General features: G+C 48.5%; 1 protein-coding gene across 1 annotated transcript in view; it reads right to left on the reverse strand.

The window, feature by feature from the left end:
• Window positions 1-26839, reverse strand: part of LOC136629101 (zinc finger protein 585A-like) — a 72989-nt gene that overhangs the window by 30624 nt on the left and 15526 nt on the right. Inside the window, exon 2 of the mRNA XM_066605235.1 lies at window positions 3558-3724. The gene's annotated coding sequence lies outside the window, so the exon portion shown is untranslated. The remainder of the gene's footprint in view (window positions 1-3557; window positions 3725-26839) is intronic.

Raw genomic sequence — 26839 nt, forward strand, 5'->3', positions numbered from 1 at the left:
CAGTCCCAAGAAAGTACGCAACTGGGCATGGGAGGTGGGAAGTTGCATGTCACTTACCACCTTCGTGCGTTCCGGCGTCAGGTGCTTAGTACCTGGACCTAGGCAGTGGCCCAGGAACACTACATGAGACTTGCAGAACTGAAGTTTCTCTTTGCTGGCTTTGCAGCCATTCTACTCTGATGGAGGAAGCACAAAAGGCTTAGTGATGCATTGAGGTAACTGTTTGTGTCAGCAGTACATAAAAGTAAATTAAAAACAAATCATCAACATATTACAAGAGGGCGGTGCCCTCGGGAATTGGTCAGGCGTCTAATACCAGTTTCATGAATCTGGTGAACTGGTTTTGGGCTATTCTGTGCCCCTTGTGGCAGCACTATCCAACAGTACTGCTTTCCTCTGAAATTAAATGCAAACAAATACTGACAGTCTGTCGAGGTCCGTCTGACTGGTAGCCCAAAGGCTCGAAGGAACGACACTAAGAACTTGTTTCTCTGCGTGCGTAAAAGTGAAGACAGGTAGAGGTGTCGCTAGGTCTGCTGCCATCCGACCGAAGGTCGGGTGACTTTCAGACCTGGGGTGTATACGAGCCTCACCGGACGGGTGAAGTTCGATACAACATCCCAAGGATCCCATCACTTCGGTTCCCAATATGCTTTCAGGACTTTCCAGCACAAGGAAGCGTATGAGGCATCGTGACCCTTTAAACATTACCTCTAGCGGTTCAGTTTCTGCCAGCTGAATTGGCACTCCTGAAACCCCTTGCACCAATTACTGCTAGACAATCAGGCTGGTATTCTATTTAAAATAGATCAGAACCTTGTTGAAAAAAATTAAAAATTTAGAAATTGCTGACCTGCAATACCTGGATCAATTATGTCAGATATCCAGTTCCTTGTGCTAAGCAATGACTCAGGAATTGGAGTTTGTCTTGGAGGTGACTTACTATTTGTCAGGACCTGCGGAAAGCTGAGTTTCTGCAGTAGCTATCAAGACAAATACATGAGCCGGATCCACCAAGAGAGTAGTTAGTTTACAAACCTCCTCTGAACTGTCACCTTGAGGTCTCAACCCGTACCGATGCATCCGGTGAAAATTTGATGGATGCAGATAAGGCTTGTAAGATATCAATACAAATAGCAGAGACATGAATTACAACAAGGCAGAATAATCCACAAACATCTAGCCACATTAAAATATGATATTCCTTAAGCAAATTCATTATTAATGTGATCCTGCCTGCAATGTCTCATCAAATTTGAGAAGAGAAAAAATTTTTTTCCTAATTGCCCAAGCTCCTCACCCCCGCCCTTTGTAGACAAAAGAAGGATGAAACATTACCTACTTTTACATTATCTAGCTCCACCCCTTCGATGCTGGTCGTTTGCATGTCTTTCCTACAGAGCATTCTCTCAGAGACAGTGCAGTACTAACAGCATTTAGCAGTGATATAGACGTCCAACCAATCACAGAACTGACATTTACACAAAAAGCAAAAATATATCCTAAAATCCCTATGTTCTCTATTTTTAAGACCGTATAATTCACATAATTCATTACAAGTTTCTTATTTTATCAGCGTCTGTCTTCCTTTCTATGACACTGAATTTTATCTCTATGAAACAGAACAATAGCTAAGATATTAATAAGCAACTAAAACATTCAGACTTTGAACATTAATTATTAGTAATTACAAGACGTATACTTCTCTCCTAGGCTGGTCTGTGTGGAGGGTGGAGCAAGACCTCTTCCTATTGTTCTTCCGTCCCATCTCCTTACATCACCTAGCTCCACCCCCTGTGGCCTGGCTCAGTGTTTGGTCTTTCTTGCCTCATTTTATTTCTAGCCACCGGACAGTATATACCATATAACACAATCTAACTCTCATACAGGCCCTTCATTAATACACAAATTCACACTCACTGGGGTTTTCATTCACTCATATACAGACTGATAAGTATCTCATGTGAAGTAGAAACTGGGATTGTATTTACTGTACATAGGACTTCCCATATTGAACAAAGTATATATATATATAAGGAAAAAAACTGTTATGTACCGCGGTTTTTACATATTTTGTTCAGAATAGGCTATGCAATGACAAACATAATACAACTTATGCCCATTTCCATCCACATACTTATATTCACCACTCCAGATAGCAGCTATTATCACCGTTCATTGTTAAACCTTCTACCTTTCCTTAACTCATTGAACCTTCAGCTAAAATAGTTTACATCAACTTTTTCTTTTTACTTTCTTGTAACAAGTTATACTACACATTCTTTGTTCCCTATTAACCTGCACAGTCTGTTCACACCATTCACTACTACAGAGACAATATAAACGTCCCCCCCCCCCCCCCCCCCCCATAGCTCACACCTTCTTACACTCAGAACATTACTTCACGGACAACATAAAAACCACACAGTATATACACTTCATTGTTCTTTTGAGCCCCCACAGATGTGAGTGGGGTATAACTTTCTTACACTTAGAAATTAGACATTACAAGAACACTAAGATGTACAACAAAGATTAGTTTACATAACAACAAGACTTACAAGACAAACAATATTGGTTATTTGTCACATAATTGTCCACAGATTTTGCATGAACTTACTTTATGTCCCAGAGGGACACAAACTATAAGAGGATTCCCTTTCTCTGATAACCCCTTACTGCCATATCTATACTTGCCTTAATCCATCTGTCTAACATATTTTTATACAACCTTTTGACTATCTCTGCATCTTTTCCCCAAACTTGCTGGTCTAAGACTCCCAAAATTCTAAACACCTTACTACATTCTTCTTCCCACAGCTAACGTGCCTTCTTTGTCTTTTACTATTTCTCTAGCTGATTTCCATATAGGCATACTACTTGCCCTGTACGTTTCCCATATTGTCTGTTCCTTTATCTAAACCGGCGTCTCTGATATCTTTCATATGCTTTTTCCCGTACTGTTACCAGAACTCATAGTTAAAGGTTCCCACTTTTCTAAGTCCTATCTTTCTATATTTTATACACTTGTCTGCCACCACCAATCGTCTCCCCCTTCCCTTTCTCACACAGCTTATGGCACACAGACCCTTATTTGTCACACAGGCTTCTATTTGTCACACAGGCTTCTATTTGTCACACAGGCTTTTATTTGTCACACAGGCTTCTATTTGTCACACAGGCTTCTATTTGTCACACAGTACACTAAGGACCCCTGGTCCCTGGTCCTGGAATAGTTTTACGGACTCCTTAAGGGGGGGGGTTTAGGGGAGACCAGACCTCTCTTCTAAGGGAACTTCTGGTGATATTATAACAGACTCAGTAAAAGCAAATTATGGCTAACATGACACAGACTATCAACGTACAGATTTCAACAATTACTACAGGCAACATGGCAATATACACACAAGGGTTCTTCCGTCTAGCACGGTTACTAAGAACACCGTAAATAACAGGCAGAAGCGTCCTATATAACATGCAGCAACTCACCCCCTGTCGACACGAGACTGAATGAAGCCAGGAGAGCCCAGAGCTTGAGTGGCAAGTCAAGAGCTTACCGTATACCCGTGTTTTGTAGATCTGCGGTCCCGTGGCCTCTGGTCCGGCTGGTCGGCAGGTAGTGTAGTCAGGTATCGGCTGCAGGTAAGGAGTTAGCTTCTGCCCCACAATGGGCGCCAAATAAACTGTGGGGGGTCTGGAACGCAGACCGAAATGCGAATGTTGCCTGTGTCCAAATTAAAAGGAAATATTATATAGAGTACTCATAGTTGAGAACCATAATAAGCCACTACACAGACCGTCTAGTGATATCAGTATGAGTTCTGTTTATTGTTGTACATTGCTAGTTTATATGCAAGTTGTAAAGAAGGCATCTCCAAATGTTACCTGATACTTTCAATCTACTTTTGGTGGCCAAACCCTCATTCCAACAGATTACAACATGACTGTAAATCAAAAAGCTTTCTAAACAAAAAGGTATCAACAAAGCTGTTTGAAGTAGACATAAAAACAGTTACATGTGATAATAAAGGTCGACTCCTGGCTGTCTAAGTACCTTGTCTCTTGACTACTGGCTGAGTACTTTTGTTAATTACATTTCTTGTTTGACAAGAAATGTAATCTTCAAAGTCCATCAACAATTTGCACATCAAAAGAGAGGGCATTGTTTTTAGTTTACACATAAACAAAACTGGTTCAGCCACCTACTTGGGGTCAGTACATTGTTAGTAAGTTGGGATTCAGTAAGATAGCTGAATAAAATCTAATTAATCATACATTTAGTATTCTAAAATCAATATTCAAATAAACGCTTGAATATACCTTTTTACATATGATTCTATATCCAAATTCTACTAGCAACTTCCGGAATGTTTTACATATAATACATAACATTATATAACCAAATAACTAATGTCACATTTATTACACTGTTTCCTTATCTTTCTTATGTTAGGTTATTAAAAATATTGATTGACCCCTATCAACAGGGACAAAGACGCCATATTCCGCAAAGCAAGAGATCAACCAGAAAGTCTTACGACCGACGGCAAATCAATCAAAATATTGCAGGACTTGGCCCGTCATACCTTTCAGCTGCGGAAAGCAGTGAGACCCCTCCTGTCTACACTTAAAGAGCAGGGTATTCAATACCGTTGGGGCTTTCCATTTTCCTTGTCAGCGAAAAAAGATGGCAAAGTGGCTGTTTTCCGCACATAAGGCGACCTCCCCAAAATCTTAGGGGTGTTTGAATTACCCATGGTCGTGCTTCCTGAGTGGCCCACACCTCCTATTCTGCTCACACAAGCTTTGCAAGAGCAGTAGCAGACAGCACAACCCAAGAGGCAACAAGATCATCGCAGAGGAAGAGAACATCCCACCTGAACTTGAACTGTGAGGTCCTGATGGGTCGCAAATTGGACCTGATGGTTGATCGGGGGGGCTCGCACCTGTCCACCTCCCTCTTTCCCATTGTTTCTGTGATAGGGAGGGAGGAGTCAGATTGTGCGTTTACCCATATAGAAGTCTAAATTGGGGGGACCTGGAAATTATTATTGAGGACCTCTTGGAGGTCAGTTCATTTACATAAGTTTGGGGGTGGGTGTGAGTATCACACGACAAGAACATAATGGCAAGTCTCTCATTCGGCACCTTTAATCTAAGGGGCCTAAACAAACCAGCAAAGAGGGGACAGATTTTTGATTATTTACACAAAAATAAAATTATGATAGCGTTATTTCAGGAAACGCACTTTCAGACTGGGAAAATACCTGGGCTCACACATCACCATTATACCACCTGGCATCACAGCACCCACCCGGAGAATAAAGCTGGAGGTACTTCCATATTCTCACCAAAGGAATGGCAGCATCCAGGGCGTGGTATAATATAATAATTTATTCCTCCAAAGTCCTGCTACGTTTCGACGATCTTGGGGTCTTTGTCAAGCATAAAGACAACATACATCTAACACCTACATATAACAAACCAATACTCATACCACCACCAATCACCTTTACAAGATCCCATCTGTGTGCAATTAGCCTTATTACCTTATGGCTCAACCTCCCAGTCTGGTAAATTTCCATTACTAATAGCATGGGGAATGTCCACCCCGGCTGTCTCCATGTGCAGTCTCCATTGCATTAATGTCCAGCGTTATCTTTATCTTACTGCGCACGCGCAGAATATAACAAGTCTCGCGAGCCCTTCATCTATCTGAGCTCACGTCCGCTAGTGCCTAAGTGCCGGACTAACTCCAAATACCGCGATATCTCGCTGTCCATAAGGAACAGCCCGTGGAGCGATGCACTTTATCAGTGCTCTGGTTACTGAGTAGTCCCATGTATATGGGTGGGGCACTTTAACTGTGCTCTGGTTACAGAGCAGTCCCATGTATATGGGTGGGGCACTTTAACTGTGCTCTGGTTACAGAGCAGTCCCATGTATATGGGCGGGGCACTTTAACTGTGCTCTGGTTACAGAGCAGTCCCATGTATATGGGCGGGGCTAAAGCTCCGGACCTCGGAGCATCCAACTGCGGCAGTGTGGACAGAGAGATTATGCACCTCGGGACCTGAACTATGTGTCCCAACTGCTTCAGTTGCATGACAGAAACGGTTATATTGCGTAGGGGTACCATAGTTCTCATAGTGTTAAATACATATTAATCTGTTTATTCTCTTACCCAGAAAAAAGAAGAATACTGACTAGGTTATTAATGCTCAGTCACATGTAATTTATTCAGAGTCACTTGACCTATTACATCATACTCTTTCTCATATCGTATCATAAAGGAGAGATATGGAAAAGGGGAGACACATATTCAATTAGAAAGGGCCTCCAGATTGTGCGTTTACCCATATAGAATTCTAAGTTGGGGGGACCTGGAAATTATTATTGAGGACCTCTTGGAGGTCAGTTCATTTACATAAGTTTGGGGGTTGGTGTGAGTATCACAGGACAATAACATAATGGCAAGTCTCTCATTCGGCACCTTTAATCTAAGGGGCCTAAACAAACCAGCAAAGAGGGGACAGATTTTTGATTATTTACACAAAAATAAAATTATGATAGCGTTATTTCAGGAAACGCACTTTCAGACTGGGAAAATAACCGGGCTCACACATCGCCATTATACCACCTGGCATCACAGCACCCACCTGGAGAAAAAAGCTGGAGGTACTTCCATAGCCATTCATAAACACCTTCCACATAAACTCATCTCGTCTGAGGTAGACTCAGGAGCGTTATGTATAGAGATGAGCGAGCACCAAAATGCTCGGGTGCTCGTTGCTTGAGTCGAACTTTCCGCGATGCTCGAGGGTTCGTTTCGAGTAACGAACCCCATTGAAGTCAATGGGCGACTCGAGCATTTTTGTATATCAGCCATGCTCTGCTAAGGTTTTCATTGGTGAAAATCTGCAAAACCCAAGAAAGTGCTGAAAACGACACAGAAACGGATAGGGCAGGCAAGGGGCAACATGCTGGGCTGCATTTCAGGTTCCCAGGTCCCACTATTAAGCCACAATAGCGGCAAGAGTGCCCCCCCCCCCTAACAATTTTTACTTTGGACAAACCCTCATTAGTAAGCCACACCTTAGCTAAGCACCACACTACCTCCAACTAAGCACAATCACTGCCTGCGGGACACACCCCTGCCTCTTCTCCTGGGTTACATGCTGCCCAACCCCCCCCCCCCCCCCCGCACGACCCAGTGTCCATAGCGCACACCAAAGTGTCCCTGCACAGCCTTCAGCTGCCCTCATGCCACACGCTGGCCTCACAGCCACACCACCCTCATGTCTATTTATAAGTGCGTCAGCCATGAGGAGGAACCGGAGGCACACACTGCAGAGGGTCGGCAGGGCCAGGCAGCGACCCTCTTTAAAAGGGGCGGGGCGATAGCCCACAATGCTGTACAGAAGCAATGAGAAATCCAATCCTGTGCCACCTCCGTCAGGAGCTGCAAACGTGGGCATTGCAATGGGGAATCCATGTGCCACACAGTATTCATTCTGTCAGGGTGTCGCATAGCTCAATCCACACTGCAAGGGGAAAGCCATCTGCGCTCTGCCGACATACGCAAGTCAGTCAGTGCCTTTGTGCCAGACAGGTCAAACACCGCAATGGGAACTAAGTTTGCACCAACAGCATAGGTGGGTCCTAGGAAGCCCAAGACATGAACAAAAAATTGATCTGAGCGGCCAAACATGGCAGACTTGCACCGCGCCCACGACATAGGCCTCGGCCCACAGCTTCAGCAATCCTAGGCAGGAAGCGGACTTTCACTGTGCTCAGGACATAGGTCTCTGCACAAACCCTCAGCAATGCCTGCCCCAGTCTGACCGGGGTTTTTTTATAAATAGTCACAGGTAGGTACAAGTCAGCAATGGGAATTCCGTGTGCACCCACAGCATGGGTGGCTCCCTGGAACCCACCGGCGGTACATAAACAAATCCCATTGCAGTGCCCTGGACAGCAGAGCTAACGTCAGATTAAATGCAGGTGGGCTTCGGCCCACACTGCATGCCCCAGTCTGACCGGGGTTTTCAATACATAGACACAGGCAGGTACAAATCCCTAATGTGAAGTCCGTGTGGACCCAAAGCATGGGTGGCTCCCTGGAACCCACCGGCGGTACATAAACAAATCCCATTGCAGTGCCCTGAACAGCAGAGCTAACGTCAAATTAAATACAGGTGGGCTTCGGCCCACACTGCATGCCCCAGTCAGACTGTGGTTCTTTATAAGTAGACACAGGCAGGTACAACTCCGTGTGGACCAACAGCATGGGTGGGTCCCAGGAAGCCACCGACGTTACATAAATAAATCCCGTTGCATTGCCCAGCACAGCTGAGGTAACGTCAGATTAAATGCAGGTGGGCTTCGGCCCACACTGCATGCCCCAACCTGACCGGGGTTTTTAATTCAAAGACACAGGCAGGTACATCTCCCTAATGTGAAGTCCGTGTGGACCGACAGCATGGGTAGCTCCCTGGAACCCACCGGCGGTACATAAATATATCCCATTGCAGTGCCCTGGACAGCAGAGCTAACGTCAGATTAAATGCAGGTGGGCTTCGGCCAAGAATGTTTTCATTGTTGGAGGAGGAGGACGGGGAAGTTTTTGAGGCAGTACGTGTCCTGTCCCCGTGTCCGTGGTTATATGCACCTTCCCAGTGACCGCGTCGCTGAAAAGTTGTCGCGCCTGTTGAACCTATTAGCGTGGCCTCGCCACCATCATGTCTTTGGGAAGCCTCCGGTTCCACTACCCTGTAACATAGCAGTAGCAGCAGTATAGGCAGAGCCGAGAATTAGTAACATTTCAGCGGTAAGAGTATGCACAAACCCCTGTAACATTTCATTGGCAGCAGTGAGGACAGACCCCACTAACATTTCATTTGCAGCAGTATACACAGACCCCAGTAACATTTCAGTAATATCAGTATAGACAGACCCCAGTAACAGTAACGTAGAAGCAGTATGGGCAAAGCAGCAGATTCATATTTCCCTGGCAGCAGTGTAGGGAGAGCATAGTATTGGTAAGATTTCAGTAGTAGGAGTATAGTCAGACCCCAGCAACAGTAACGTAGAAGCAGTAGGGACAAAGCAGCAGATTCACATTTCCCTGGCAGCAGTGTAGGGAGAGCGTAGTATTGGTAAGATTTCAGTAGTAGGAGTATAGACAGTCCCCAGCAACAGTAACGTAGTAGCAGTATGGGCAAAGCCCACTATTAGTTAAATTTCTGTTATAGCAGTATAGACCTGCCCCAGTAACATTTCCGTTGAAGCATTGTGGGCAGAGCCCAGTATTAGTAAAATTACAGTAGTAACACTATACACCAACCAAGGTAACATTTCAGGAGCAGAAGTATTGGCAGACCGAAGTAACATTTCTGTTGCTGAAGTATAGACAGCCCCCTGTAGCATTACTGTGGCAGAAATATAGGTAGGCAGAACAGAGTTACATTTCTGTAGCAAATGTGTAGGCCAACCCCAGACACAGTGGTGTACCATGAGTGCAGGCGAAGCCCATAAAAATTACTTGGATTACATTGTAGGCGAGGGCCCGAAAAATTGTTGTACCGACAGTACAAATGTACCCCAGAAAAATTGCCCATGCCCAACCCAGAGGGCAGGTGAAACCCATTAATCGCTTAGCGTACTGTGGCTTAATTTTTAACTAGGCCTGGAGGCAGCCCAGTCTAAAAAAACAGTAGGTTCAGGTGGAAGTTTCAATGCTTTAATGAGAATTAAAACAGATAAATATTATTTAGAAAAGTTATATGAGCCTTTTGGCCCACAGAAAAATTGCCCATTCGCGGTGATTACGAGAGGTTTCAGGAGGAGGAGCCGGAGGAGGAGGACGAATAGCATACACAGATTGACAAAGTTCTTTAGGTAGCACTGCTGTCCGCTGGTGAAGAAGAGAAGTCTGGGGAAATCCAGGCTTTGTTCATCTTGATGAGTGTAAGCCTGTCGGCACTGTCGGTTGACAGGCGGGTACGCTTATCCGTGATGATTCCCCCAGCCGCACTAAACACCCTCTCTGACAAGACGCTAGCCGCAGGACAAGCAAGCACCTCCAGGGCATACAGCGCGAGTTCAGGCCACGTGTCCAGTTTTGACACCCAGTAGTTGTACAGAGCAGAGGCGTCACGGAGGACGGTGGTACGATCGGCTGCGTACTCCCTCACCATCTTCTTACAGTAATCCCTCTGACTCAGCCTGGACTGGGGAGGTGTGACACAGTCTTGCTGGGGAGCCATAAAGCTGGCAAAGGCCTTGGAGAGTGTTCCCCTGCCTGTGCTGTACATGTTGCCTGATCTCCGCGCCTCCCCTGCTACCTAGCCCTCAGAACTGCGCCTTCTGCGACTAGTGCTGTCGGATGGGAATTTTACCATCAGTTTGTCCGCCAGGGTCCTGTGGTATAGCATCACTCTCGAACCCCTTTCCTCTTCGGGTATGAGAGTGAAAAGGTTCTCCTTATACCGTGGGTCGAGCAGTGTGTACACCCAGTACTCCGTAGTGGCCAGAATGCGTGTAACGCGAGGGTCACGAGAAAGGCATCCTAACATGAAGTCAGCCATGTGTGCCAGGGTACCTGTACGCAACACATGGCTGTCCTCACTAGGACGATCACTTTGAGTATCCTCCTCCTCCTCCTTCTCCTCCTCAGGCCATACACGCTGAATGGATGAGAGGCAAGCTGCATGGGCACCCTCTGCAGTGGGCCCAGCTGTCTCTTCCTCCTCAGGCTCCTCCCCCCCTCCTCCTTCTCCACGCGCTGAGATATAGACATGAGGGTGCTCTGACTATCCAGCGACAAACTGTCTTCCCCCGCCTCTGTTTCCGACTGCAAAGCATCAGCCTTTATGCTTTGCAGGGAACTTCTCAAGAGGCATAGCAGGGGAATGGTGACGCTAATGATTGCAGTATCGCCGCTCACCATCAGGGTGGACTCCTGAAAGTTTCCAAGGACCTGGAAGATATCTGCCATCAAGGCCCACTCCTCTATAAGGAATTGAGGAGGCTGACTCCCACTTCGCCGCCCATGTTGAAGTTGGTATTCCACTATAGCTCTACGCTGCTCATACAGCCGGGACAACATGTGAAGCGTAGAGTTCCACCGTGTGGGCACGTCGCAAAGCAGTCGGTGCACTGGCAGATTAAACCGATGCTGCAGGGTGGCAGCGTCCGTGTTGGACTTGCGGAAATGTGCGCTGATCCGGCGCACCTTGTCGCGGAGGTCTGACAAGTGTGGGTAGCCTTTCAGAAACCGCTGAACCACCAAATTAAAGACATGGGCCAGGCATGGCACGTGCGTGAGGCTGCCGACCAGGTTACGGCCGTTGTCACACACGACCATGCCTGGTTGGAGGCTCAGTGGCGAAAGCCAGCGGTCGGTCTGCTCTGTCAGACCATGCAACAGTTCGTGGGCCGTGTGCCTCCTCTCTCCTAAGCTGAGTAGTTTCAGCACGGCCTGCTGATGCTTGCCCACCGCTGTGCTGCTGCGCCGCGCGACACCGACTGCTGGTGACGTGCTGCTGCTGACAAGTCTTGATTGCGAGGTAGAGGTTGCCTTGGAGGAGGAGGAGGAGGAAGGTTTAGTGGAGGTGGCATACACTGCCGCAGATACCAGCACTGATCTGGGGCCTGCAATTCTGGGGCTGGGTGGTACATGAGCGGTCCCAGGCTCTGACTTGGTCCCAGCCTCCACTAAATTCACCCAATGTGCCGACAGGGAGATATAGTGGCCCTGCCCGCCTGTGCTTGTCCACGTGTCCGTTGTTAAGTGGACATTGGCAGTAACCGAGTTGGTGAGGGCGCGTACGCTGTTGCGTGAGACGTGGTCGTGCAGGGATGGGACGGCACACCATGAAAAATAGTGGCGACTGGGGACAGAGTAGCGCGGGGCTGCCGCCGTCATCATGTTTTTGAACGCCTCAGTTTCCACCAGCCTGTAGGGGAGCATCTCCAGGCTGATCAATTTGGCTATGTGGACATTTAAAGCTTGAGCGTGCAGGTGTGTGGCGGCGTGTTTGCGCTTTCGCTCCAATAATTCTCTTAGCGACAGCTGGACGCTGCGTTGAAAGACATTGCTGGATGGGGCCGAGGACAGCGGAGGTGAGGGTGTGGGTCCAGGCCAGGAGACGGTCGTGCCTGTGTCCTGAGAGGGCGGTTGGATCTCAGTGGCAGGTTGGGGCCCAGGGGGAGAGGCAGTGGCGCAAGCTGGAGGCGGTGAACGGCCTTTGTCCCACCTTGTGGGGTGCTTGGCCATCATATGCCTGCGCATGCTGGTGGTGGTGAGGCTGGTGGTGGTGGCTCCCCGGCTGATCTTGGCGCAACAAAGGTTGCACACCACTGTTCGTCGGTCGTCCGGCATCTCCGTGAAAAACTGCCACACCTTAGAGCACCTTGGCCTCTGCACGGTGGCTTGGCGCGAGGGGGTGTAGAGCTTAGGCTGTGCAATGCAGAGGTACTACAACTCCCAGCAACCACGGCGTTCAATGCACACGGTTGCAGATTGCCCTAAGAAGAACCGTTGGGGTACTTCTAGACAGGATTCTACACTAGCACTGTCTGTCTGACCAATACTGCCCCTATACTGAAGTACAGACTGCAGCCTGAGAACGCTACAGCCTGCACGTCCGATATACATAAAAAAAAAAAATTGTGCAAAACTGCTCACAGCAGCCACAACAGTAATGCACTAGGTGAGCTGTGGCCCTAAGAAGGGCCCTTGTGGTTCTTGAAGACGCTAACACTGTCTCTATAGGAGCAGCAGCATCAGCAGCACTGTCCCTCATCTGTTAGCGTGTGTCTGTGGCGAGCCGTGGGCGGGGCAGATTTAAATACTCGGGGGTCACTTGATCTCGCCAGCCACTCACTGCAGGGGGGTGGGATAGGGCTGGAACGTCACAGGAGGAAGTTGTAATGCCTTCCCTGTGTTTCTATTGGCCAGAAAAGGGCGCAAATTTCTCAGGAAAGGAAATGTAATGGAGTTGAGTTCCACGTGGTGCTCGCCTCGAGTAACGAGCATCTCGAACACCCTAATGCTCGAACGAGCATCAAGCTCGGACGAGTGCGCTCGCTCATCTCTAGTTATGTATTCCTAAAAATACAACTGGGTGCTGAAATATTTACAATTGCAAATGTGCATTTTCCAAATCAGGCACAGGTCCGTTTCGGGATCCGGATGCTGGAGGCTTTGGCGACCTTCGCCGACGGCTCCAACATAATCCTGGGAGGCAAATTCAACATGGGTATGATTCCTGACCTTGACTCGTCGGGTGATAAGTCAGGGGTTTCCCCCACAGCGACACGTAGACTACAGAGGGAGCTAACCAACCTTCATCTGGTGGACATGTGGCGGGTCTTACATCCTAGAGATAGGGATTACAGCTTCCACTCACCGGCCCATAATAGTTATCATCGCCTGGACTACCTCTTCATTTCCCATAGATTACTAGACCGCAGCCCTAAGTGTTCCATTGGATCCTTTTTATGGTCAGACCATGTTTCGGTCTGGGTGGGGGTCACTGGAGGGGGGGAGCGGGGAGGGAGAGTTGACCACAACAGGATACTTAACGACCACCTGCTGAATGATGCAGTGTATCTTCAGGAGATCCAGCGGGCGATAGAGCAGTTTAAAAATGATCATGTACGAGGGGGCGTGGCTAGCCCATGCAGGAGTGAGTCGCACGCCAGCTCAGCTCCTGCGACTGACCCCGGCAAACCCGCAGGCAGATGACCCAGACCCGGCTACTCACGGCCATGACGAAGGGGAAGAGAAGAGGAGCCCCCAGGACACCATCGGACGACACTGGGAGAGGCATCGTGGCATTCCTGAGGAGAACGGCGGGAGAAGAGTCACGCGCAGCAGCACGCAAGATGGCGACGTAGCACTTCCGGTACGACAGACGAGCTCCGAGAGGCCGCCCGGCCCGAGCGCACGAAAAAGGGCCAGCACAGACGGAGAGAGCGTGACGGCACACAGCCCCGAAGGCAGAAGAGGCAGGGGAGCTGCTGAGGCCAGAGGGAGGATGCCGGAGGGGGGCGGAGCCTCTGAGCCCGCGGCCATCAACAGCTCAGGAGGGAGAGGACGGTCCCTGAGCGGTGACAACAATACCCGCAGCGGCGGGAGCGGTGAGTGGGGTGGGCATAACAGCCACAGGAGAGGGGGGTGCCACATCACCTACAGGTAATCAATGAAGAAGCGTCAGGCAGCATGTTACCGGTGCGAACTGTTTTATGTATCCATCAGAATACCGGCAAAAACCAGCACAGAAGGTTGAAACGTCGCTATTCACTGTGATGTAGAGGTTTTTGCCTGTAGTCTGATGGATACATAAAACAGTTTGCACCGGTAACCTGCTGCCTGACGCTTCTTCATTGATTACCTGTATCTGCAAGGGACTTGGATCTGATCCCGGTTGGGCGTGCATATTAGCTATTTGAAATAAGGCCCCCCCAGACTGGTGGTGGTGAGTGCTGCTGATACCATTTCTTTTTACATCACCTACAGGGGCTGAAACCTCCACAGCCCCAGCGGCCCCCCCACAGTCTCCCCCACCCAAGCCCCATAGGGACACAGGAGCCAGGAGAGAGCACGCTCCAGGACTGTGCCCCAACCCAGGCCCCCATGCATAAGGGGGCCCCTAAGCCACAAGGGGCAACAGGCTCAGTCCCCACCAGCAATAAGAGAACCACAAGAGCCCACACCAGCTCAGGCCCCCTGCAACCCCCAGATCTAGGGGGAGAACTCTCTCAATGTATACCCCCTCAGAGCGGCCCAACACCACCGCCAAATTGCGGTTCCCCCCACCATGCAGCTCTCCAGAGCTACAAAGCTCCCCCAAATCGCAACACAGCGCCAGAAGTGCCTCCAAGGGCTCCTCAAGAGGCCCATACTCGGACCCGAAGGGGGCCACAGGAACCCAGCTAACCTGGGACTATCCGCAGCCTCAAAGAACCCCGAGTCAAGGAAGACCCAGGCAGCCCGACACCCAGGGCACAACTGTGCCCGCAAACCATACACCTCTGCCACAGGAGCTGACCTCGAGGCATAACAGCCATGAACATTCTAGCAACAGAGAAGGGCAATCAACTGAGGCCAGACGACCCACCCCAAGGGATCCCAATAATTTCCCTACGCCGACACCGGAAGATAGCTGGGACTGGAAAAAGCATCTTAGAGCCTTACCGACATAGAACCATTTTGACACCCAATTCCAGCAACTGGAAACCGCCCGTAAGAAAGACATGGAGTCCCTCCAATTTGAGATTCGACAGATAGGCCAAAGAGTAGAGGCGGTGGAGGAGGCCCAGGAGAAGACAACAGAGACCCTCGAGTCCCATAATCAAGAACTCCACCTACACTCCCAGCAGCTTCTAGATCTCTATACTCATATAGACGATCTGGAGAATCGTCACAGAAGAAATAACCTGTCATAAGAGGTCTCACAGAGGAAATAGAACCATCCCAACTTGACTCCTGGGCCCAGTCTTTCTTCAACAATATTCTGAAAAGACCCAAATCCCCCATCCTGGAAATTGATAGAATTCACAGATCACTAGGCCCGAAACCCTCCGATCCTAGCAAACCGAGGGACGTGGTCTGCCGAATCCATTTTTACAAGGACAAAGACTTAATACTACAAAAAACCCGCGCCATTAAAGAATTGACATTTAAGGGAACACTGATTTATATTCTCCCAGATCTTTCTTGTAGGACTCTCCAGCTGCGTAAAGCCTTAAAACCTCTATTGACTCTACTACAGGACAGGGGAATACCCTATCGCTGGGGGCTTCCCTTCCAACTACATGCATCCAAGAATAGCAAATCTACGACATCCAGAGGACTGGGAGACCTACCAAACTTCCTGGGCACCCTTGAGCTTCCCCCGGACCGGCAACCGGACTGGCCCACCCCGTGCGCCCTACCGGTGATGCCCCCAAGGAATACATAGCAACCAGCACCCGCAAAATCCAGCCGCCGCCGCAAAGAATCACGACAGGGAGAAAGGATCGACACCAGAAGCGAACCCCCGGAATGATCCGATGAACCTTATATTTATCTTAACTCACCCTGTGACTTTACTTTAACCTAATCCTCTATCTCACTCGTTAGCTATCCCCCCTTCTCTCTTCCATAATCATCACCCTGCTAGGGGAACGTGCCACCAGATCCAACCAGATGGGGGGCAAAATTTGACCTGGCCGAGTCTGGGAACATCCACTCCTATTATTACCAGTCCTGGTTTCTAATAACCGGGAAACAATAAATACAAGGGGTTGGGAAGCGGGAGGAGCCCACCCCTCCTTGGCTTCCACTCTCCCACGTAGGGCTGACAGCTAATTAAAGCTGCCGATTTCTGCCTGATCTAGGCAGGCTGTTAGTTGAAGGGGACCAGTAGGGTCACCCCAACAGATACTGTTTGTACCCCAGTTAAGCGTTATCCCCATATGTGTTTCCCATCCACCTCCTTCCCTTATGTGTCCCCCCTTCCCCCCAACAACCCGATCGAGAGGAGACAAAGGCACACACCTATCCTTGCAATAAACTCCAAATGGCGAATCTAACATTTTGTTCATTCAACACCAAAGGCTTAAACAGCCCACAGAAGAGAAGGCAGCTCCTTTACCATCTCCACAAAAAAAAGGTGATGGTGGCCCTATTACAAGAAACCCATTTCAAGGTTGGCTGTGTGCCGACCTGCTCCTCCTCGTTCTACACCACATGGCTGCACAGCCCTGACCCCCTGAGAAAGGCGGGAGGGGTCTCCATACCTTTGCATAGGACTCTTCAGAACCAGCAAATTGACTCACTGACCGATGAAGGTGGTACAGTAGATATATTTTTCTCAAGGTAGAAATTCTGGGTAAAGTAATCACATTTGCCAATATTTATCTTCCTAATCAGAACCAGGTACCCCAAGCACTGAAAGTGTTAAACATCCTTGCCAAATTCGCGGATGGCTCAAAAATTATCCTGGGAGGTGATCTCAACCTGGTTATGGATCCCGCCATGGACTCTTCATCGGGTAAGTCCTCTATCTCCCGAACAGCAATCAGGACACTTAAGAAAAAATTTGACACACTACAGCTAGTTGATCTCTGGAGAATATTGCACCCAGAGGACCGAGATTTTACCTTCCACTCAGCAGCCCACAATTCCTATAGTAGGATAGACTACTTACTGATCTCCCACAGCCATTTAGACACCTACCCCTCATGCGCACACGGAGACATACTGGGGTCAGATCATGCCCCGGTCCTGGGAGGCTTAGCGGGATGGGGAACCACTCCAAGACTCCAGTCCTGGAGACTCAATAACAATCTCCTAAGAGACCCATTATGCACTGCGGCAATCAGGAATGCAATAGAAACATTCAAAGAGGTTCACCAAACCGATCAGACCCCGACACCAATAAAATGGGAAACACTCAAATGCATCCTGAGAGGGGTATTAATTTCCCATGGGACAAGAATTAAAAAAAGAGAGATCAGCGACCCTGACGGGACTGTTGGCCTCTCTGAGGGACAGAGAAAGCGCTAATAAAAGACGGCAAAGCGAAGTCCTGAGATCAGAGATGTCGTCAATTCGTCAACAAATACTAGAAATTCTAGATCAGCGTTCCCTGACCTTCAGGGACAAGCTCAGGAAGAGGTCCTTTGAATATGGAGACAAATGTGGAAGCCATCTAGCCAGAATCCTCCACCCCAGGTCGCCACTTACTTATATCTCCAAAATTCAATCATCTAGAGGACACATGGTCCACAGCACCAAAGACATATTAGAAGAATTCAACTCTTACTACAATAAACTTTACAATATCCCAACAGAGTCCCCTTCTCCCACATCTCCCCGGGACGAAGAGATAGAGGCATATCTACTAGCACATGCCCCAAAGAGCTTGACGTCAACGGAGGTGGAGGAATTAGAACAAGACTTTACTCCACAAGAATTGACTGCCATAATCCAAAATTTAAAGACAAACAAAAGCCCAGGACCAGACGGGTATACGGACAGGTTCTATAAACTGTTCATAGAAGAACTGGCCCCAATAGCACTAGATGCATTCAACACAGTAAATAGAGGACACCCGTTCCCCAAACAGGCGCACATCTCAATCATTCTCAAACCAGGGAAGGACCCCTCGGCCTGCGGGAGTTATAGACTAATTTCATTAATAAATGTAGACGTCAAGATATTTGCAAAACTGACAGCAAACAGACTACAGAATCTAATACCCAGGCTGATCCATCTGGAGAAAGTGGGCTTTGTACCAGGCAGAGAGGCAAAGGACAACACTATTAAGACATTGTCTTTAATAGCCAGAGCCAAATCCACCAATACCCCGCTGTGCCTCCAGGCAATTGACTCCAAGAAGGCATTCGACAGGGTGAGTTGGACCTTCCTCTCTGCCACACTTAAAAAAATTGGAATGGGCCCTCGAATGCTCCAGTGGATCATGGCACTGTATCAAGACCCCACAGCTAGAATTAGAGTGAATGGGTCCTTATCTGACCCCTTCAGAGTGAGCAATGGAACGAGACAGGGGTGTCCCCTCTCCCCCTTCCTATACATTTTAACTATGGAGGCTTTAGCTAACTAGATTAGAAGCAACGACTCGATAAAAGGATTCAAGATAAACACCTCAGAGCACAAAATGGCACTATTTGCAGACGATCTGCTACTTTATTTATCCAATCCCCGAGTCGGCATGCCTTTGCTTCTTAAAGAATTCGAAAAATTCGGGAGAATAACAAGGGACAAAGAAAGGGGAGGCCTGGGCTTGCCAGACTTTTTTCTATATCATAAGGCCAAGATAGCAAATTGCGCCCTAGACTTCATCAAAGGACGGGGTTTCAGGCTCTCGGTAAATATAGAGCATTCAGGTGAAGTAGATGGGATATACGGAGCCCCCTGGATTCCTCCCAAATGGGTCAAGTCTATCCCCAATATCCCCCCTTCAGCCTCCAATTATTCACCACATGGGCGAGCTTCGCGTCCCGACTAGGATTAGTCACAGTACCAGGCCCTTTAACACCACTCTTAGCAAATCCTCTAACAAGCAGCGGAAATCCGCGGCATTGCCCTGCAGCTATTAGGTTCTATTGAACCTAATAGTGCAATGCTCATGGTGCAGAATTCCGCCCTGTGAATTCACCCGTCCTCACCCGCGGCATGCTCTATTTGCCGCAGGCGTACGCGTGGACGGCTTCCATTGCAGTCAATGGAAGCCGTTCGTCATGCTATCTTCCGCTGTAGCACAGCGGAAGATAGCGTGAAAACGCTTTCCCGCCTACTGCTGGCTGGCATATGACGTTGTGGGTGTGTCATATGACGCTGACGGCGCATCATGCGCTCTACTGCGCATGCGCGCTGAAGTGTCATGCAGGACGTCGGGCGGCGGATCCGGAGGTAAGTATAGGGGCTCTGGTGGGGCGGAATTCTGCAGCGGAGCTCGTCACGGCCGCGGGCACTGGGCCTTATTCTACAGGACCTATGTTTTCATGGTCCTGTAGAATAATAAAACCCAGAATATGAAAACACGTATAAGTGGTCACTAAGGAGTTAAAACAATAAAAGTAGAAGGAATGCCAGAAACTCCCAAGTGTTTCTGTGTTGACTTCTCTCTGCTGTGCTGCCCATCAGTCAGTGAAACCAAATTATGGGCGGTACACCAAATTTCTAAAGAAGGTCTGGTCCTTTAGGCCCAAAACATGCTGGTCTTTAAAGAGTTAAAGTCTCTGTATTGTCATTTCCGGCAGCATTTTTGGTGGTGAAGTCTCTCAATAGTTTCCTTTTGGTTTTCTTTCACTTGAGGTTGTTAGAGAATTTAGCTGCTTTTAGGTAATACACAAGGCGTTTTGAAACACCTAGTTTGACAATATTCCCTGTAGGAGCTTTTCAGATGTGTCTGCTAAGGCCCTACAGCTCTGACATAATGGGAGTCACCGATGATCACGTGAGTGTTGGGTTCCATGCAGGAAATCCGACATTCTCTACATAGCACTAAGGCCTGCTTCACACGGTTTTGCATGATCTTGTAGCGATGCATGTGAGGCCCAAGCTTTCCAATGGGTTCTTTCACATGAGATGTTTTGTAGCCTGAAAGAACCCATTGAAAACCATGGGCTTCACATACATGCGATTTTGTAGCGATGTTGCATTGCTATAAAATTGTGCGATTTTGTAGCCCGTGTGCAACAGGCCTCAATGCGCTCTATGTTGCCTGCAAAAAAGAAAGCAGAAGAGTTTAAAAATTCCTTCCATCTCCTCCAGGTCCTCGGCTGTTTCTGACAGCTGAAAACCCGACCTGTTCCTGCTGGATTGAAAACAATCGGGAACATCTGCTGATCCTCTAACGCGCCTGAAAGCCGCGCCAAAGGACTGCTACTTCATAGAAGTGATGGAAGATGTTTTTTGGAAAAAAGTGCCTCGCATTGCCGTGAAATGCACGGTGGCGTGTGCGATATTAGGACGACTGTATCTAGATGGCCTTAGGTGCATCTTGCAAAAATATTCTGCACGTGTCAAAGATCCCTTCCCTAACACTGCTGCAGCTTAACCCCTTAACGCCACAGGACGTAAATGTATGTCCTGGTTGTGGGTCACATATCACAACAGGATGTAAACTTTTGTCCCGGTGATAGTGCAAGATCAGAAGAGATCCCGCACTATCCGGCAGCGGGATCCGGCTGTCATCGATAGCTGGTCTCCGGCTGCAACAATGGGGGTGCATGGGGACAGCGACCCCTGCTTTAACCCCTTCCCTTACGCGATCTATGTAGGTTGTGGCATGCAAAGGGTTCACAGCGGGAGCGTGCTCCCTCTGTAACGTCATCGGACTCTCGCAATATAATCAGAGAGCCCGACGGGTTGCCATGGCAACAGGATACCATATACAGGCGTCCTGCATTGCCAGTGCCTATGATCGCTATTACAAACAATAAGGCATTGCAGGATAGGTGTCCTGCAATGCTTTATCATAGCGATCAAAGCTAATATTGTACAAGTTCCCTACAGGGAAACAAAAAGTGTAAAAAAAACAACAAAAAACACTTTTGTGCTTTTTCCCATATTAGCATAAGAAAAGTTTTTTAAATTAAAATCCCCACGTAAGGGTACGTCATGGGAGTGGGGTACTTCCCGCAAAATGACGTACCCTTACATCATAGGAATAGCGCGAGATCATAGCAGATGTCCACTATCCCGCAGCGGGAGTCGGCTATCACAGCAGGGGGCAACGGAGATGCGCCCACCCGCTGTTAAACCCTTCCCTGCCGTGATCTAAGTAGATTGCGGCAGTGAAAGGGTTTACAGAGGGAGTGCGCTCCCTCTGTCACTGTAGCCACGGCTCTCGTAATAACATTGCGAGAGCCCGGCTGGTTGCTATGGCAACAGGACGCCAGATACCGGCGTCCTGTATTGCCATTGCCCAAGAGAGAAGTCCTGCCATGCTTTATCGTAGCGATCATTAGTGCTGCAGTGTAAGTCCCACAGAGGGACACAGATGGTGTAAAAAGAGCAAAATAAAGTACAAAAAATAGTCCCAGGCTACCCATTTAGGACTATGCGAGAGGCTTATAGGTTTTTCTTCTAGGGTTCCTTCATTAATGTATGCTCCCATATCAAAAATGAGTGTAGTGCTCATCTTTGGGACCTCTTAGCACGTATATACATTGTGAAGGAAACATACAAAACTACTTTAGAGGGAGTAATAGGAGCTGAACTGGCACAATTCCAAAATCAGGTCTGCCCTCACTGCCCATCACAAGCTAAAGTGTCATCAACTGAGTGCAGACGTCTCTTTTTGAACTTGGCAACAAATCTACCTGCACACTGGCCAGGGCCCTACAAAAAGCGAGAACATTGCCACATGACAAGGCCATTTTCATCACCTACCTCAGTAGATCACTGAAGCATTCTCTTTTCAGACATTGAATGGGTCTCACATAGAACTGTAATGCAATCTTACCTTCAAATCCTGGGCATTGGCTGTCTCTCACGAGAAGCAGTTTTGTCTATGGAAGCAGAGGAGGAGCTCACTCTTACACTGAAAGAATCCCAACCAGGAAAAGCCCCCAGGCAGGATGGTTCCCCCCTCTCTTACTACAAGAATTTCTAACTCTTCATTTCCTTCAGGCCTTTAAATCTTTATCTTCTGGAAACCCCCTTCGGAGAGACACTGTGAAAGCACAGTCATACTGGAAGAAGGAAAGGACCTTGCTCTCTGCCAAAGTTGTCTCTCTATATCCCTCTGTAAAGGGCGCCATTTAATTATGGACAATCATGTACTAAGTAATATATATTTAAGTGATGTTTGAATTTAAACTACACCACAGAGTAAGAATTTAGGTGAAAGGTTGCCAGAAGTTTTTTAGAGGGCAACTAACACATGACTGTGCAGTTTTCCCTATGCACAGGGACACATATGTTGAGATAAGATAAGAACTTTAAGAACATTTACTACATACTGTGGAGCTCTGTCAAGAGAGTCGGAATGTATCCAATGAATGCAATTTAATGTCTAACGTAACAAAATTAGATGTTGTATTAAAAAATGTCCAATGATGTGTTACACCCCAATAAATGAGGACTGTAAATAAAGCTGCCTGATTCTGGTCAGGTAGTAATATTTTGCTGAGGTAATACCTGCTTGGGCTCCATTATTTTACTCTTCCGTCATATAACGTTATTTTCTGGTTACATCGAGCTTTCCCTCTAGTGGCTTTTGCAGCAACAACTTTTAAATGTGGACTTTAAACTTTTCTGTAAGAGTTTAGCTAACAGGTTGTCCCCTTTTCTCCATCATATCATGCACAGAGTGCAGGTGGGATTTATACTCCTTTGTGAGGCACCATCAGAGCCATAAACCTCATTATCCTAAACAAATATCCCAGCCATCATTTCATTTATTATCCACAGACGCCAATAAGCTATTGGATAGAGTGAACTGAGAGTTCATGCTCGAGACCCTCTGAAATCTTGGATTGGGTATCAATATATGGATCACTAGCCTGTAATCCTTCCCTTCTGCCTCGATGAAGGCCAATAGCCTTGTCTCCACCTTGTTTAAGATATCAATTCTACAAGGCAGAGATGCTCACTCATCCTTCTTTATCCTCTGCTTGGAATCCAGACATATCAGGGATTCGGATAGGAGAAATCAATGCACAAAGTTGTCACATACACAGAGGAATTATTGTTCGTCTTATGCGTGTATCATTACCCAACTTATTAGTGGAACTCTGGCAATATGCCCTGCTCTACAACTTCAAAATTAATTACCAAAAATTTGTACCACTCAGCATCTTTCTACATCAACCCATAGTAATGGAATTAAGGGATTCCTTTACCTTCTGTTGGGTCGGGGAGCACATAAAATACTTCACTTTACCAAAGACATCAATAATAGAGATGAGCGAGCATACTCGTCCGAGCTTGATGCTCGTTCGAGTATTAGGGTGTTTGAGATGCTCGTTACTCGAGACGAGCACCACGCGATGTTCGAGTTACTTTCACTTTCTTCCCTGAGAAATTTGCGCGCTTTTCTGGCCAATAGAAAGACAGGGAAGGCATTACAACTTCCTCCTGTGACGTTCCAGCCCTATACCACCCCCCTGCAGTGAGTGGCTGGGGAGATCAGGTGACACCCGAGTATTAAAATCTGCCCCACCCGCGGCTCGCCACAGATGCATTTTGACATAGATCAGGGAAAGTGCTGTCTTGCTGTAGCTGCTATAGGGATAGTGTTAGGTGTTATTTTAGTCTTCAAGAACCCCAACGGTCCTTCTTAGGGCCAAATCTGACCGTGTGCAGTACTGTTGAGGCTGCTGGGTGCAGTGTTGCACAATTTTTTTTTTTTTTGTATATCGGGCGTGCAGACCATAGCGTCCTCAGTCTGCAGTCATTTTACAGAGTATAGGGGCAGTACTGGTGAGGCAGGGACAGTGGGAAAGGTGAAAGAGATATACTGGCTATATAGGCAGTGTGGTTGTTCCCAAAAAGTTCAAAAATATACAATATTTGGCATGCCTGTCACTGCCTTCAGTTTACTGCATCTCTGCTGGGGGTAGTAGTTGGTGAATTAATACCCAGCCTTGCGCATAATTGTTTCCTGCCTCTGCTGTGCGTTACGTACGCGAAGTCAGCCTCCAACAGGGAAATCGAAATACAGTGTATATCACAGGCAGTGTGGTTGTTCCCAAAAAGTTCAAAAATATACAATATTTGGCCTGCCTGTCACTGCCTTCAGTTTACTGCGTCTCAGCTGTGGGTAGTAGTTGGTGAATTAATACCCAGCCTTGCGCATAATTGTTTCCTGCCTCTGCTGTGCATTACATACGCAAAGTCAGTCTCCGACAGGGAAATCGAAATACAGTGTATATCACAGGCAGTGTGGTTGTTCCCAAAAAGTTCAAAAATATACAATATTTGGCCTGCCTGTCACTGCCTTCAGTTTACTGCGTCTCAGCTGGGCGTAGTAGTTGGTGAATTAATACCCAGCCTTGCGCATAATTGTTTCCTGCGTCTGCTGTGCGTTACGTACGCGAAGTCAGCCTCCAACCACAGGCCAATGAGCGGCACATTTAATTACAGCGTTCTGTTTCTGCTAATCTCGTAATACACCATGCTGAGGGGTAGGGGTAGGCCAAGAGGACGTGGACGGGGGCGAGGACGCGGAGGCCCAAGTCAGGGTGTGGGCACAGGCCGAGCTCCTGATCCAGGTGTATCGCAGCCGACTGCTGCGGGATTAGGAGAGAGGCAAGTTTCTGGTGTCCCCAGATTCATCACACAATTAATGGGTCCACGCGGTAGACCTTTATTAGAAACTGAGCAGTGTGAGCAGGTCCTGTCGTGGATGGCAGAAAGTGCATCCAGCAATCTATCGACCACCCAGACTTCTACGCCGTTCACTGCTGCAACTCTGAATCCTCTGGCTGCTGCTCCTCCTTCCTCGCAGCTTCCTCAAACGGAGGCTTTCAAAAACATGATGGCAGCGGCGGCCCTGCGCTACTCAGTTCCCAGTCGCCACTACTTTTCCCGATGTGCCGTCCCAGGCCTGCACGACCACATCTCCTGCAACATTGTACGTGCCCTCACCAACGTGGTTACTGCCAAGGTCCACTTAACAACGGACACGTGGACAAGCACAGGCGGGCAGGGCCACTATATCTCCCTGACGGCACATTGGGTGAATTTAGTGGAGGCTGGGACTGAGTCAGAGCCTGGGACCGCTCACGTCCTACCCACCCCCAGAATTGCAGGCCCCAGCTCGGTGCTGGTATCTGCGGCGGTGTATGCTTCCTCCACTAAACCACCCTCCTCCTCCTCCTCCTCCTCCTACGCAACCTCTGTCTCGCAATCAAGATGTGTCACCAGCAGTCGGTGTCGCGCGGCGTGGCAGCACAGCGATGGACAAGCGTCAGCAGGCCGTGCTGAAACTACTCAGCTTAGAAGAGAAGAGGCACACGGTTCACGAACTGCTGCAGGGTCTGACAGAGCAGACCGACCGCTGGCTTGCGCCGCTGAGCCTCCAACCGGGCATGGTTGTGTGTGACAACGGCCGTAACCTGGTGGCGGCTCTGCAGCTCGGCAGCCTCACGCACGTGCCATGCCTGGCCCACGTCTTTAATTTGGTTGTTCAGCGCTTTCTAAAAAAAGCTACCCATGCTTGTCAGAGCTGCTCGGAAAGGTGCGCCAGCTCAGCGCACATTTCCGCAAGTCCAAGACGGACGCTGCCACCCTGCGGACCCTGCAACATCGGTTTAATCTGCCAGTGCACCGAATGCTGTGCGACGTGCCCACACGGTGGAACTCTATGCTCCACATGTTGGCCAGGCTCTATGAGCAGCGTAGAGCTATAGTGGAATACCAACTCCAACATGGGCGGCATAGTGGGAGTCAGCCTCCTCAATTCTTTACAGAAGAGTGGGCCTGGTTGGCAGACATCTGCCAGGTCCTTGGAAACTTTGAGGAGTCTACCCAGATGGTGAGCGGCGATGCTGCAATCATTAGCGTCACCATTCCTCTGCTATGCCTCTTGAGAAGTTCCCTGCAAAGCATAAAGGCAGAAGCTTTGCACTCGGAAACGGAGGTGGGGGAAGACAGTATGTCGCTAGATAGTCAGCACGTTGGGAGGAGGGGGAGGAGCATGAGGAGGAGGGGGAAGAGACAGCTTGGCCCACTGCTGAGGGTACCGATGCTGCGTGCCTGTCATCCTTTCAGCATGTATGGCCTGAGGAGGAGGAGGTGGATCCTGAAAGTGATCTTCCTAGTGAGGACAGCCATGTGTTGCGTACAGGTACCCTGGCACACATGGCTGACTTCATGCTAGGATGCCTTTCTCGTGACCCTCGCGTTACACGCATTCTGGCCACTACGGATTACTGGGTGTACACACTGCTCGACCCACTGTATAAGGAGAACCTTTCCACTCTCATTCCCGAAGAGGAAAGGAGTTCGAGAGTGATGCTATACCACAGGACCCTGGTGGACAAACTGATGGTAAAATTCCCATCCGACAGCGCTAGTGGCAGAAGGCGCAATTCCGAGGGCCAGGTAGCAGGGGAGGTGCGGAGATCAGGCAGCATGTACAGCGCAGGCAGGGGAACACTCTCCATGGCCTTTGCCAGCTTTATGGCTCCCCAGCAAGACTGTGTCACCGCTCCCCAGTCAAGGCTGAGTCGGTGGAAGCACTGTAAAAGGATGGTGAGGGAGTACGTAGCCGATCGCACGACCGTCCTCGGTGACGCCTCTGCCCCCTACAACTACTGTGTGTCGAAGCTGGACACGTGGCCTGAACTCGCGCTGTATGCCCTGGAG

The sequence above is a fragment of the Eleutherodactylus coqui genome, chromosome 5 (assembly GCF_035609145.1).
Source record: "Eleutherodactylus coqui strain aEleCoq1 chromosome 5, aEleCoq1.hap1, whole genome shotgun sequence".
Classification (NCBI taxonomy): Eukaryota; Metazoa; Chordata; class Amphibia; order Anura; family Eleutherodactylidae; genus Eleutherodactylus; species Eleutherodactylus coqui.